The sequence below is a fragment of the Nannospalax galili genome, unplaced genomic scaffold, assembly GCF_000622305.1.
Source record: "Nannospalax galili isolate Female #2095 unplaced genomic scaffold, S.galili_v1.0 scaffold243, whole genome shotgun sequence".
NCBI classification, from domain to species: Eukaryota; Metazoa; Chordata; class Mammalia; order Rodentia; family Spalacidae; genus Nannospalax; species Nannospalax galili.
Window position 1 is genome coordinate 9,201,098 of NW_008353490.1, and position 15,376 is coordinate 9,216,473.

General features: G+C 39.1%; 1 protein-coding gene across 6 annotated transcripts in view; it reads left to right on the forward strand.

The window, feature by feature from the left end:
- Atp9b (ATPase phospholipid transporting 9B (putative)) overlaps positions 1-15,376 on the forward strand; it is a 318,516-nt gene that overhangs the window by 171,895 nt on the left and 131,245 nt on the right. The gene's annotated exons all lie outside the window — the stretch shown is intronic.

Below are 15,376 nucleotides of genomic sequence, written 5' to 3' on the forward strand. Positions count from 1 at the left end.
TCTTATAGTGGAAAATTTCGTGATTCTGCCTAATCAGAATTTTATATGTACCTTAAATTTGACAGTTGATTCTGGGTTTCCAGTTTCTCATCTTCAGTTTATAATTTTCACTCATATGTTGGTGGTTTATTTTTTAAATAAAGGAATCTATTAATGTTTTTATATTATTTATCTTGATGTTAATTATTGTTATATATCAGCATATATTTATAAGTTAAATTACAGCAAAAAGTTAGTGAGTGGATACTCAGTATTTCCTATGTAGCTGATTCATAATGAAGTCAGTGTATTCTAAAGTACAGTTGATGAGAGCCTCTTCCATACTATTAAGTTTATTCTTGCTTGTTTGAAATATAGCCTGTGTATTTAAATAAAACAGTTTTCATGGGGATTCATTCTTCACTTTGTAAGTTAATAATTATATAGTAAAGGTAATTTTTTGCTAGAAATTTTATTATTAGTAGAAATTAAATAAGCCTTTAAAAATATGAGTGTATGGTTAGATACAATTCATTTCTTTAGTGAAATACTATTTTTTAAATAACCCCTCAGAAAGTAGGATAGGAAACTGAGTGAGGTGGCTTATGCATATAATCCCAGCACTGGGAAGTTGAGTCAGGAAGAAGTTCACTATAAGCTCAAGGCCAACCTGGGGTACATAGTGAGTTCCATAGTGTAGACTCTGTCTTGGAATATCAAGGGGAAAAATAAAAACAAAATCAGGAAAGCATTATCAGTCCAGTACACAGCCCATCAGTGCTACAGTAGATTAACCCCCATGCTCCCATGCTTGCTGTCTCTTCTATGAGTGGGACATGCTTAGAGTCCCTTACACACCTAATCAAGTATGTATGTCTAAGTGTTTGTATCTGATCTCTATTCACTAAAGTTAGAGAGATAGGAATAATCCAAGAGAAAAATGAGTTATGTAAGCTTACATATGTTATGAAATCTTTCAAAATGTTCAGTGTTTTATCAGAATAAAATTCAGACAAGTATATCAACTATATCACATATATGTATGTATATGCTGCTATAATTTCAGCATAAATTCTATGATGATGAGAAACTTACCTCTTTAGATTTATTTAGCCACTCTAGTATGTATATTAAATATACCTATGCCAGTATTTCTACAGTAGAATTAAAATTATTTTAAAACAATTCAGTAAGCTAATTATAGAATGATGTTCATATTTATCCATTTTTAAGGAAATCTGATTTTTTTTCTCAAGTGAACACATAGAATATTCTGATGTACATACAAGTTCAAGAGCTTTTTCTTCATATTTTTACTTCTGTGTTTATGATAATGTTTGAGGATAAATTTAGTTTTAAGCAGTAAGCTTAAAAATCTTGAAAGCTACCTTTTATTTATGACTTGAAAATGACCTTGGGCCTCTTAGCAACATACTCTGTTACAAGGGCCAAAAATATCCAAAGTATTTGGGAGCTCTTATCTAACCCCTAGAAGATTTTAGGGTTACCTCTTCAGAGGGGGTAATGTTAGAATAGCAGAAAGTACCATTTGAAAGGGAGGGAGGGAGAGAGGGAAGGAGGGAGTGAAGGAATGAAGGAATGAAGGAAGGAAGGAAGGAAGGAAGGAAGGAAGGAAGGAAGGAAGGAAGGGAAAAAATTCTACCTTACTCAGTTTTTCCTGTCTCTACTTTATCACCATTATTCTTTTCACATGCTTTATTTTGCACTTATGGTGCCCTTTACATGGTGTTTTGGTTCTGGTAAGTTTATGGTCATGGTTAAGGATTCTGGCACTTGAGTTTTGCTCTCTGGGTAGGAATCCAAGCTTTGCCATTGACCAGTTTCTGGGCCTTGGGAAAAAGCCTAAATTCTGCATCTATTTCCACATCTATAAAATGGAGACAGTGCCTATATATGATTGAGAATAAGATCATGTATGCATTGCTATTAGAAAAGAACTTGCCACCTGACAAGTGCTCAATGGATGTTGCATTACGACTCTTAATGTTTTTCTAGGTAGTTAAATATTTTCAGTGTTGTGTTTTAACCTAATCCTCATTTCAGTTAAGACATATTAGTGATTAATTTGTGCAAGGTACTGTGTTCTAGTCTGTGTAGCCTAGAAATTCTCAGCAGCTATCCTTTTCTCTTACCATCTCTCCTTCTTCTTTTATTCTTCCCTCAGTTTTTTAAAAAACCACCTGAGTGTCTGGTGCCCATGGAGGCCAGAAGGGATATCAGATCCCCTTGGGGCTTATTTGGTGTTCAGTTCTCTCCCCTTCTAGTCACTTGCATAGTAGTGACAGTTGAGGCCTATAGAACACTTTGAGCACTTTTCTGAAATTTGTCCATCTGAGTTTGTACATCCATACAGTACCTCCTAAAGGAGGTAGTGTAATGGCAGACCTGTGCTCAGGAGGGCATTCTTTGTGCAACTAAGCCTGCTAACAGTGAGGCTTCCTAAAAGGCATTTCTCAGGCTTGACCTTTAAACAGTTTTTTTTTTAAATTAAAGAATAATTCAAGAGAGAAATGAATTACATGTATTTGTATATGTAATGAAATCTTTCCATTTTTATAGGAGTTAAATTCAGAGAAGGACTTATGTAAGGCATGCTACAGTGGCCAAAAAAAGCTAGGACTTATCCAGAGGGAGGTGCTGATTGTGAAAGAACGTTTAATAATTTACCCTAACTATACAGGAGAAAGTAGAAATGAGTGTTTGTGCTTTTGTGAGATATTATTTTTTGAAAACTAGATCCCAATGTTCTTCAGTAGGTTTTAGATTTCAAAGACTAGTGCAAACAAAACTAAACATTTCAGAGGGAAATCTGATTATTTACCCAAGTTTTGTTGGATTTCTTCAGGGAAACAAAAATGTCTTGAATGTGCAATTCTGGCAGCTATCCTAAGTAAGGACACTTGATTGATGGGGTAGTTAGTTGAGATTAGTTATAGAGTTTATTGTTAGCACCTATGGCTCAAAATGGATATATTTATTTTCTGAATTAGTGATATATATATATATATATTTTTTTTTTTTTTTTGGATTGGGGGGTCGGGATTAAGTGTTTGCAAATCAGGATAAGCTAACCCATGGATGATACACTGCCCAAACTTTGGTGGCTTCTATAGCAGTCCTATATATATTTTGTGTCTACTCCATCTGGCAGGGTGCTTGCTCATCAGGGACCTACCCACTGGGATAAGAAGAACGGCATCTATATCCTGATTCCTAAGTTTTCTGCAAATGAACAACGTAGGCCCGATTTCTTTAGCCAAAGCAATGAATTGGCCTCAGCTAAATTCAAATGGTCAGAAAAGAACAGGAAGAGTTGGAAATATCTACCATGCAGTATTTTTTTTTTTAATTTTTACTTTATGTGTAGAGTGTATTGCCTACATGCATGTAGGTACACCTGTGTTGTGCAGTGCCCAAGGAGGTCAGAAGAGGGCATCAGATCCCCTGGAACTGAAGTTACAGACAGTTGTTAGCTGCCATGTGGGTGCTGGGAATTGAACCTGAGTCCTGTACAAAAGCAGCCAGTACTCTTAACCACTGGGCCATCTCTCCAGCCCTAGTAAGCAGTATTTGTAACTGCCTACAATCAGGTTGTAGATTAAATTTTCCAGGAATTTCATGGCATATAAAAAAATGGAATCCCAAAGAATATTTTCCTTAAAGTTAAACAGAATGAATAACCAGGAAAAAAAAGTTGAATGAAGAGGGCATTTTAGGAGATACTAAGAGTTAGTGAGGACTGTAGGACTCACTGGGTAAAAGAAGAAAGGATTGGACAATTTAGCAGTTTGAAAAATATTGATTCAATTCACATAGTTGCAGTGGATTTATGAGGGAGAGATTCAGTTACAAGGGCAGTGTTAGAGACTTTTACGGGGCATAGAGAGAGGGGAGGGTGATCCAGAGTTAAGGGAAGGGAAGACTAGCATGTTTTATGGCCAGGAGCCCAGACCAGGAGAGAAGTAATGTTGATTAAAGAAGAAGGAGGAGGAAGAAGGAAGAAGAGACAACAGAGGAAAGAGGAGGGAGGAGGGAGGGGGGTGAAGAGGAGGAGGAAGAAGAAGAAAAAGAGGGAGGAGAAAATGGAAAATGGGAGGAGAAGGGGAAGGAAGAAGAGGAAACGGGGGAGGAAAAAAAGGAGGAGGAGAAGAAATAATAATAATAATAGTTTTAAAATACCATACCAATAAAGGCCAGGGGCACACCTTTAATCTCAGCACTTGGGAAGCAGAGGCAGGCGGACCTCTATGAGATTAAGGCCAACCTGGACTACATAAGGAGTTCAGGCCAGCTGTCACTACAGGGGGACCCTGTCTCAAAAAGACAAAAAGGAAAAAGAAAAAAAAGGGGGGAAGAAAGGGGGGGAAAGATTATACCATCAATGAAAGGATTTTATTGATTTGGGTTCTCTCCCCCCCACTCCGGTGAAAGAAATCAATATAATAGTTACTATATGGAACGTCCACATAGTTTCCAAGTATTTGAACACTTTGTCCCCAGTTGGTGACTCTGTTTTAAGAGGTTTGGGAAGTGTGGGTGGCCTTGCTGGAGGAAGCTTGTCACTGGGAGTGGGCTTTAGCCTTGCCTCATTTCAAGTTTGTCTCATCGTCTCCTCTGCTTGCTGCAAGATGTGAGCTCTCAGCTACCTGAGAGCTACCTCTCCTGCTACCTCCTATCATGCCTCCCTGTCATGATGGACTCTTAACCCTCTTGAACCATGAGCCCAATATATTTTTCATTCTATGAATTGCCTTGGTTATGGTGATTTATCATAACAACAAAAAAGTAACTAATACAGGGTGTTTATCAAGAAGGAAAATCTTAATCTCTTGTAATAAGCTTAACAGGCATCTAAGGAGTCTCTTATACATATGATGTTGAAATGCTTAGTAGAAAAGCACATGTTGTTAGCTGGCCACCATTTAAACCATATCATGACTTCTTTAATTTCCAGGAAATATGTAGTCAGTATATTTCTTCCTCTCTCTCCCCCCTTTTCCCTTTCCTTCCCACTTTCCTCTTTCTTTCCTTCTCAATCTTCCTGCTTAGCTTATTTCCTGCTTTCGTTACATATATAAGAGGACCATGCAAACTTGCAGAATTATTTTAAGTTCCTAAGTTTAAAATGCTACATGAAAAGCCAATGCTGACTTAGCAATAAATAATGAATCCTAACAGCTGGTAAAGTAGTAAAGTTGACAGGGAGTTTGGTCAGTGCTTGATAAAATTCCTCCAAGGGCAGAGGATTATAGCCTCACCACTCAGCCTTGACACTGTTTAGCAGCATCAGAGATGCAACTCTTGTTGGAATTATATGGCATTAATGGAGACAGTAACAAATGTCTTTTCTCAGGCCATGTACAAGAGTTCCAAAGCAGGCACAAAAATGGGCACTGGGCTGGTACAGGGTTACAGGAGTTTTTAACTAGGTAAAAAGGATTGTGTATCAGAGGAAGATGGTTGGAGAGGACTGCAACCCTGGAAGATGGGCAGCAGGTTTTGGCTACAGATAACTATATAGGCAGCAGCCCAGACACCTCCTGAGGCTGGAGAGTAAGTCCTTTGGAAGAGGAAGGAACACCGAAAATGGTCAGCCAAGTGGTTCTGAAAACAAGGCAGTGGTTAGTAATTAGGGAGAGTGCAGCCAGGAAAAGGAATCATGGAGTGGAGGTACCAGGGTGTCCCGTTACAAACCTGTGAGTGTTTTGAGGAGCTGCCTTGCCTTACCTTTTTGTAAAATGCATATTTTCCAGTCATTGCTGCTGGCATGTGAAAGTGTAGTGACTGCCATTGCCCTCATTTGAATTGATTCAGTAATTCTATATCCCAAGAAATCCTCTAAGTCCTACCCTCCTCAGTTGCTTATAGACTTTCATAACCTAAGTTCAGTTTAACAGATATGATGCTTGTTGACTGACAGAAAAATAGGGCCCCTTTCTTAAAATATCTTTAATCCCTTTCCCATGTTTCCCACCTGTGTGCTGACTTCCACCTCTGTTCTTCCTTTGGTGCTTCACTGGCACCTGCATTTGACATTGTCTTCTTCTGTAACTGTGGCTCTTCATCAGGTTTCTTTCTGTCTAGGATCTAATTGCTTTTCAAGTAAAACAAAATGGTCTGTATATCTTCTTTTCTGTTGCTGTAATAAAATACCTGGACATAAACAACCTAAGGAAGAAATGTTATGTTTTGGCTCACAGAGAATACAGTTCATCCTGGTGAGGAGCTTAAGGTCTTGCTGCATGTGCAGTCAAGCAGCAGAGAGAGGTGAATGCATGCTGCTGTCCAGTTCAGCTCCCTTTCTCCTCTTTTACAGTCCAGGATCCCAACCCGAAAATGGTACCACCCATAATGGGCATGCCTTTCAACCTCAAAGCAATGAAGATAATCCCTTACCCAGAAGCCCAACTCTCAAGTGATTCTAGAGTCTGTCAAATTGACAGTTAACACTATCACAAAGAATGGTTTACATTGTGTTCTGTGGCTCCATCAGAAACATAATGCACACCCAACAGCACACAGCAAAGGCAAAGCCTGAATTTGTGGCAACCATTGTTAACAAGCAGGCCTCGAAAACAGCTGCAACCAGGCACCCAAACTCTGTATGCTTTCCACCCCTGGTGACCTTGAAGTGTTATTGTACTCATACCTCCTACCAGCAACCCCCAAAGGCATGTTAATGTACCAGGTTCTGATCTTGGTGAGGCTATTTCTTTCAGTGGGTCTCCCCCCTCAATGCCTGGACAAGCACCATCTCCCACCAGCCCACTTTCTCCTTGGGTTCAGGTCAGGGAGGGTGCTGTCTTCCCTATTTAGGCTAGAAAGCTCTTAAGGACCAGTATTTGTACCATTTAAAATCTCCACAGATGGGTGTTAAGTATTCAACCAGTTTCATTGGTGACTTCATAAAACTTATTTTTAAACTTGATATCTGCTTTAACTAATGTCCCCAATATTGGTCTTTGGCCAGGTTCCCATTTTCTCTTTGTTTTGGTCACTTTTCTTCTCTAGCAGCTTAAAAACAAAAAGAAAATCCTACGATGTATTGTGTCAAACTTCAAGCATATCAGAACTGGGGAGAATAATATGGCCATACTGAGACTCAAACTTGGGCCTAGACACTGTCTAGTTACTTCTCTATGATTATGGATACCAGGCCATTTCCTCCCTAGTTATAATTTTTCTTAGAGTTAAAATATGGAACTAGCTGCTGACCTGACACCCTTTCTTCCTTCCTTCTGTGGCCCATGCTGTCATTGGCTCTAGTTGATTGGACTATGCAACTGCTGAGGTTAGCAGTGCCAGCTACATGGCTGCCTGCACTAACCCTGTCCCCAGATGGGACCTAGATATGTAAACTTTGGGCTTCCAGACTTTCTGAGTCAGAAACCTGAGGCTACAGCCCCCTGTGGGTGGGGGAGTTGGTTCTGGCACACACTAGAGGTAGAGAATCTGCTCAGGGCACTAAGGGTCTACCATGAGAAGATTCCTGTGTCAGCTAGGCTGTATCTCGGTAAGTATAGAGACTCTGACTAACATATGCTTTATTTATTCTCTTAAATTTGTTCTCAAACTCTAATGATAATTTAGTATAATTGGAAAATACAGCTTTTTGCTTATTTCAGAGTGTTACTGGAGGTTTTAAAAATGTAGCATGTCCAGAGACAAAGAAAACTCCTACAAGTTTGTTAGATAGAGGAAAATTTTTGCAATCATAATGCTTACTGAGGAGATGGGCTCTACTCAGAGTTGGAAGTTCTATTTTAAAACTTGGGACAAATTAAAAGTTTTTATTACTAAGCAATTTTACAATGAAATTTGTGAAAGTTTAAATTACAAGGACTACCACTTGAGTAATGGACTGCTTATAAAACCTAGCCTTAAATGTATTTAATAAGGTGATACTTGATTACATTTAAGAGGGAAAAATTCTTACAGAAGGTTAAGAAAAATCAATCGTGACAGGTTGCCATTTTCACGCCGTTCATAATAATAAGTTGCTCTGAGCAAGAACATCAAGGATGAAATGATAATACAAATTGCTTCAAGCAGTTATTGTAATCCCTCGGGCATATTGATTTGTGTTTCTAATAAAAAGATGCTTTCAGATGTCTCATTGACAGAGAGACAGGTGACATGTGCCATTATGGGAATTAGAGCCGCTTCTCGTTATCTGGATTGTTGCAAAGGCATTTTCAGACAATAGAACAAAATAGAGTCAGCCGTGGTGTACTTTGTAACTTGAAATATCAAGGCAGTTTTGGAAAATGCCTTTATTATTTTAAAAATGACAATTTATTAATATTTTAAGAGTTCTCTTGATCTATAGTAAAATATTATAGTAAAATAACTTTCCTTTGTCTTTTTTTGTGGTTGCATGACATCAGAGTACCCCTGTATTTTTCTAATAGCTGCCTTGTTGAGTCATTTCAAATTTAATGTGTGCTCTTATACTTCACAAAGAGCTACATACTGAAGAATGCAGTATTACAGTCATTCTGCCTGGGTAAAGAGACTTGGAATGCTTTTTTTGGTAACTGTTATTAATATTAACAAATCAGTGTCTCCAGAATTCATCAGGAAAAGATTAGCCACCAAACAAGCCAACCACAAAGCTTCTAGCAGCCTATGGACAAGACATAGCACAACTGCCTGGGCTATGCCAGTAACAAGGCCTTTGTCACTGTGCCCAACACACTGTAGCATTACAGCTTGAGGCAGCTCTGTCTGTAGTGCTAACAGACGTGAAATTATAACTCCAGGAAAACAAGGAGAAAAATGCTAAACGGTGAAAAAGCAATCCTGACAGTAACAGTAGGCCACTCCTGTATAAGAATATAGCAAGTATCTCAAGTACAAACATTGGTTTTTGTCTCTGAATTACTTTAAATATGAATCTGATTATAAAGAAGGTGTCCTGTATAGGAAACATGCACTATTTAAATGTTTTTTGCCAACAAACATTTGGTTTTGTATAAAGTTCTAAATATGAAGGGTTTGCTGTATATTTGTTATATGTTAATTAAGAATATATTTGGCAGTATTTCCTCATGTCTAAGCACTATAACAAAATTCTCTGTAATCTGAATTTTTATATTTTATTATTTTTATTTTATTTTTTATTCTCGATTATTAAATTCAGCAGACAGTAACATTTTATTTTTATTTATTTATTTTTAATTATTTAATAACCATGTGATTAGAAGAAGCATTTCATTATTTTTATTTTTTATGTGTATGAATGAATGTATTGCCTACATATATGTAAGTACACCTGTGTCATGCAATGCCCACGGAGGTCAGAAGAATGTGTCAAATTCCCCTGGAACTGGAGTGACAGATGGTTGTTAGCCACCATGTGGGTGCTGGGAATCAAGTCTAGGTCCTCTATAAGAACAGCCAGTACTGTTAACTGCTGAGCCCTCTCTCAAGCTCCTGTAATCTGAATTCTTAGCAGAGAAGTTTACTCAAGAAGCACGCAGGTAATTTCATAATTGTATTCATTCTTTGGACTCCTCCATTCCTTATCCGAAGACTGTGAAAACTGTTCAGAGCTTGTGGTAATACTTATTTCTGCAAAACTAAATATTTCTTCTGCCAGATCACTCTGACCAATTTCTGATGGCATGGTCTGAAAGGCTTTGCACCTCTGAGAATAAACCAGTTCCCAAACCCATGTCTGTGCTGGAGGACGGTGGGTGGAGGTGGATAGCCTTCTCTTAATGAAGAAGACAGAGATTGTGAACCTTTCCTGTCATTCAAGTTTTTATAATGCATGCCACCTTCCTCAGGCCTTGGGGTTCCTGTGAGTAGCTTACCAGGGTAGGACTCTGTCAGAAATCCCCCCTCCTTGATTATGCAAATAATGGGACTTTTTTAAAAAAAATATTTATTATTTTTATTTTATATGTATGAGTGCATTGCCTGCATGTATGTGAGTGCACCTGCGTAGTGCAGTGCCGCGGAGGTCAGAAGAGGGCTTTGGATTCCCCTGGACCTGGAGTTAAGGACAGTTCATAGCCACCATGTGGGTGCTGGGAATTGAATCTGGGTCCTCTGTAAGAGCAGTCAGTGCTCTTAACCACTGAGCCATCTCTCTAGCCCCAATAATGGGACTTTCTGTGTCCACCATGTGTCATCAACAAGTCACTCACATGCTATGGATTCAGAAGCAGACATCACTGGAGACAGTTTTGAGCCAGTGATCAATTAGAAAGGAGGGCCCTATGGGTTTTCACAGTCCCCTGCCAAAGTTTACTGTGGTGAGGCTCTGCTGATCTTGTATGCTTCTCTGCAGGCCTTCTGCTGCCTTTCTCCACAGGGTTGGGTGGGGAGAGGGAGCAAAACATTCACCTCCACTGCAGATAGCCAGGCTCTGGGCAGACCTTGGGGTCCCTGTCCCTACAGTCACCAAGGAGGTGGACTGCCCTTCCACAAGGTCCTGAAGCCTGAAGCTCATTGTGCAGAGGACCCTTGGCATATTTTTTCACAGTAGCATGCACTGTTCTTTCTTATTATTTTTATTTTTTACTAATTCTTTGTGGATTTCATATATCTTAATCAGCACTGTTCTTTCTTAACTGGAAATAGAGATGTGATAAGGTTAATTCCCCCCTGAAACTGTTCCAAATTTTTTTTATTGAGCTTTTAAAATTTCATACATTTCCCACACAAATCCAGACCCCCCCTCCCCAATCCAGCCTTCCCCCTACTCCCACTGTTCAAATTTTTATCATGACTCTAATGGCAAACAATAGTATCTTTGCTATCCCCTCCCTCCCTCTCCTTTCCTTCCCTCCCCTCCCCTATTCTCCTCTCCTCTCTCACAGTGCCTTTATACAGGAGGGTTTGCTTTGTCTGTCTAAGCTTGTAGGGCCGTATAACCACACACCTGTGTAGACAAGTGGTCATTCTGCTCCTTGTACCAGAATGCCACCTTCCTGACTTGAACTGTCCATTCATCCTGATATTTCTGGTGCCCTTTACAGGCTAGTTCCTCAGTAAATGCTGGTTGAAGACATGAGTCAACCAAGGACACCGTTTGGTCACTTATCTGTGTCTTCCACAAGATTTTAAATGTCTTGGATACAGGAGCTATACTTTACCCATTCCTGTATCACATGCTTCTCACACAGCAGCTACTGACAGCTGAACAAGGAGTTGAAAGAAGTTTTAAAGTGACCCTTGTGAATGTGGTTTATATTCATTGTGGAGGTGGTGAACACATTTTTCATAAAAATGAAATCTAGAAATGTCATGCAGGATGATATAAACACCCTTGTAGCATAGAAAGAATGGGGTGGGGTGAGAAAGGCAGTGAGCACTTACTGCTGGATACTAGGCTCTGCATTTTTGTGTGTGGCTTATGGTTTGCTCTTTACTTGGGGAATTATATACTCTGTTATTTTATTTGATTGATGTCCATTTTTTCCTTTCTTTGTCCCATGGGAACCCTTTTAAGCTGACTGTGTCCCAGTACAATGAACTCATCATCTGGCTATTTTTTGTTCTTCTACAAAAAGGCATACCAGGCTCATCTTATTCTTTTTTGCTTGTTTGTCCCAGTCCTAGAACCAGCCTGAATTCCTTTCATCAATGAATGATATTTAGAAGTCAGGTTCTGAGAGTGGGACATGGTCATTGATATTGAGATGTGCTGTTTCAGGCCCTTATGACAGACAGAATAAGGGGCTGGATGGATGGATAGATGGGTGGGTAGGTGGGTGGAGACATATCTGATGAATGAGTATATAGATGAATAGATGAGCATGCATACCCACATTTAAGTCTTTTTCTATCTTTATGTATACTGAATAGCAGAAATTCAGATATACTTATAGTTTCAAATCTAGTCTACAGGGTTTCTTGTAGTTTCCTTTCTCCATATAGTAATTTCTTCTGTGACAGTGAGAAACTACCTGCCAATATCCATAATGTGTTTACTTATCTGAGCAGTCCTTTCACTGTAACCAGTCTACATATCTATCCCTTTGAGCTCCAGTGTCTTGCACTAGTTCACTCTTGCTTCTTCTGTTTCCTTTGTTAACTACTGAGTGAATCAATGAAAGGCATATTAAAAAGAACCCTCTGATGAGTATGAAATAGTATTTGTCTTTGATGGAAAAGGCAGTAAGGCCAAATGACCACACACTCTGTTCTAGTGTTGAGTGTACATGTTGCTTGGTGGATAGTGGTTACTGCACAGATAATCAGACTACTGTACTGGTATGACACATTGAACACATCATGAGAGAGCTTACACCTTCCCATAGAAACCCATAGATCTCAGTACCCAAACAAAATCCTCAGTGTGGGTTTCCATCTCCCTCCCACTGCTAACACCAAGCTATTGTCATCATAAGCCCAGAGGGAGAAACTGCTGACATGTGTATCACATTACCTTTCCCTCAGCAGGTGATTGCCCATTGCATTTTTCTTAGTAAGGGATTAGAAACATCCCTGCTTTTAATGAGAGACTAATTCAAAGAGACAGTTCATCTTGGATACATTTGTCTTTTGCCTATTTTCCTATATTTTGTACATAATAACCCTGTACATAGGTCTGACTTAATGTTAACATCAAATATACTTGTATTTTTAAAAATGTTATAAATTAAGTAATCTCAAAGTTAATTGACAGATTTAAGAAGCTAGGACTAGAATTCAAACTTAGATCTTTTAAGCCATATTAACCAGATTTCTGTTAACTTTGCTGGCAGTTGGTGTTGATGAGAAGTATATTTTTTTTGTATTGCAGTAATCTTAATAGTTTGCACTGTTACACAGTCATGTAATTGCAAAACTGCATTACAGACACTTTTCTACAACCTCAAAATAAAGACATAAAAATGAGAAATGAAAAAAAGCACAAATATAGCATAGCTACATAAAGTTCATCAACCTGTGGAAATGAGCAAGTTGTATATGACACAGTTTAGAGAGAGATTTGTTTTGTTTTGGTGGAATATTTAGTCATTCAAGCAACAATTTTCTTAACTTAAAGTCAATAATTTGTTTTGTTATTACAATTACAAAAATTGTTTCATAGCCTTAAGATATAGACATGGTCTAAATCACACAATATAGAGAATAGAATTTTCATAATGGATCAATTTAATACGTTTTTAATTCCAAACAATATAAAGAAAAATGACTACTCCGAGTTTAATCTCAGTCTCAGATGATGCATTTACCCCTCCTTTGGGTGAAGGCAAATAACGGCTCTTATCCTCTTCCCAGTAGGCTGAGTTCACTGTCTAATACCATGGGATGCTTCTGGGTGGAAGAAGGCCATATTCAAGTCTCCTTGCACTCTTTGATCAGTAGTCAAACCTCTTCTGAGATACAGTCCTGAACTGTGGCTTTCTGAATAATGAATCATAACCATTCTAGAGATGACTTACAGTTCTAGTTCAACAAAACCAAACCAAATGGCTTCTTGGACAGCTTTCGTTGTCTGTGTTATTTATGCTGCTGCACAATTTCATTTATGTGCATTCTACCACTGACATCCTCCGCTCCTCATTTTTTGTTTTAAAGCAGAACCTAGTCTGTAAAGTAAAATTTGCATTATTCCAGAATAAAGAGTAGTTCAAGCTGAGCATGGTAGCATACACCTTTAATCTCAGCACTCCAGAGGCAGGGCAGGGGCAGGGCATCACTGTGAAATGAAGTCCAGCCTGGTCTACACATCGAGTTCCCGGCCATCAGGAGCTACAGGAAGACCCTGTCCCCCCCAAAAAAGTGTAACTATTCCCCCTTAAATACGAAGTTCAGAGACTATGGAAATATGTCCATTTGCTGTTTTATTATGCTCCAAAGTTATTTTATGAAAGCAAAATGGAACCTCTGGTCACTCTTGAAGAGTGGGAACTTCCCTTTGCTTTTCCTTGGTCTACTTGCTTCTCCCTAATGTGTGATCTGAGTGCTAGATTAGTTCTAGTTGTTATATATAGATCAAGCAATTTGCTGTTGTTACTACTTAATGTAGAGTTGTTTCTGTTCTACTATTCTTTTTGATATCAATTTACTACATAAAGATCTGGTGCATTGGTCTTTGTGACTGTCTTCTCTCTTAAGACCTGGGGAGCTCACTGACTATACTGCTACATAGATGTGACCAAAGCAGGCAGATTAGGGGACAATATGGATTTACAGCCTGTCAGCTCGTCGCAGTGTTGGATCCTGGTTGTGTTTCAGTAGAGTTCTCTCAACCTCTGATGACTTATTGATTCTTCATTACATCTAAGTGAGAATAGTTTATATTGCCTGTTACATCATAAATTCTCAGAAGTATAGTCAGAGCCACAAGAAAGCCAAATATTTTCATTAATGAAACAACAATTTTTTTCTCAGATTTTGAGCCTCTAAATAGACTTTTAAATTGGTATTATTTATTTTTATTTTTATGTGTATGAGTATTTGGCCTGCATGTATGTATGTAAGTATACCTGTGTCATGCAATACCCCAGGAGACCAGAGAGGGCATTGGATTCCCCAGGTACTGGAGTTATAGATGGTTGTTAGCTGCCCTGTGGGTACTGGAAACTGAACCCAGGTTCTCTGCAAGAGCAACCAGTGCTCTTAACTACTGAGCTGTCTCTCCAGCTCCCTAAATACATTTAAAAAAAAAAATCTTGACGGTATTCTTAAAAACTGAGGTGTGTATGTGTGCAGGAGTGTGTTTCGAGGTAGGGTCTCCTGTGATGTAGACTGACCTCCTACTTGACATTTAGCCCAAATCTCTTGAACTCTTGATCCTTATGCTTTCACTTCACTAGTGCTAATATTACAGGCATGAGGGAGTTTGATTTGGAAGGGCTGGATACTGTTGTGATGCAATAAACAGTTCTTTTTTTAAAAAAAATTATTTTTTGTATGTTTTGACTGTTTTTCCTGCATGTATGTCTGCATGTATGCACACTTGGTACCCATCAGATCCCTGGAACTGGGCAGTTATGAGCTGCCACGTGAGTGCTCAAAACTGAACCCAGGTCCTTTACAAGAGCAGTAAATGCTCTTAACTGCTAAGCATCTCTCCAGCCCCTTAAGAGACAATTCTTAAGGAGGATCAAGACAGAGTTTAAAGATAAGCAATGGGAAAGAGAAACAAGGCCCTCAAAAGGTCCCACATAGCCTATGCTGCCAGAAATGAGGGAGCTAGAGCATCTGTGCAGGACTCCCGGGACTGAGGTAGGGAGATAACATCTCAGAGCTTAAGTCTCTGGGCAGTGAGCAGCCCTGCCATCAAACCCCTTGGAAGCCAGTCTCAGTTGGTCTGGCCTAGCCTAATAAAGGCCCCATAGACTCCAAGAATTGTACAGAGTGTTGCAAGCTTCTGTCCACCAGAAGGGAGCAAAGTGGAGAGGAAGGCCTG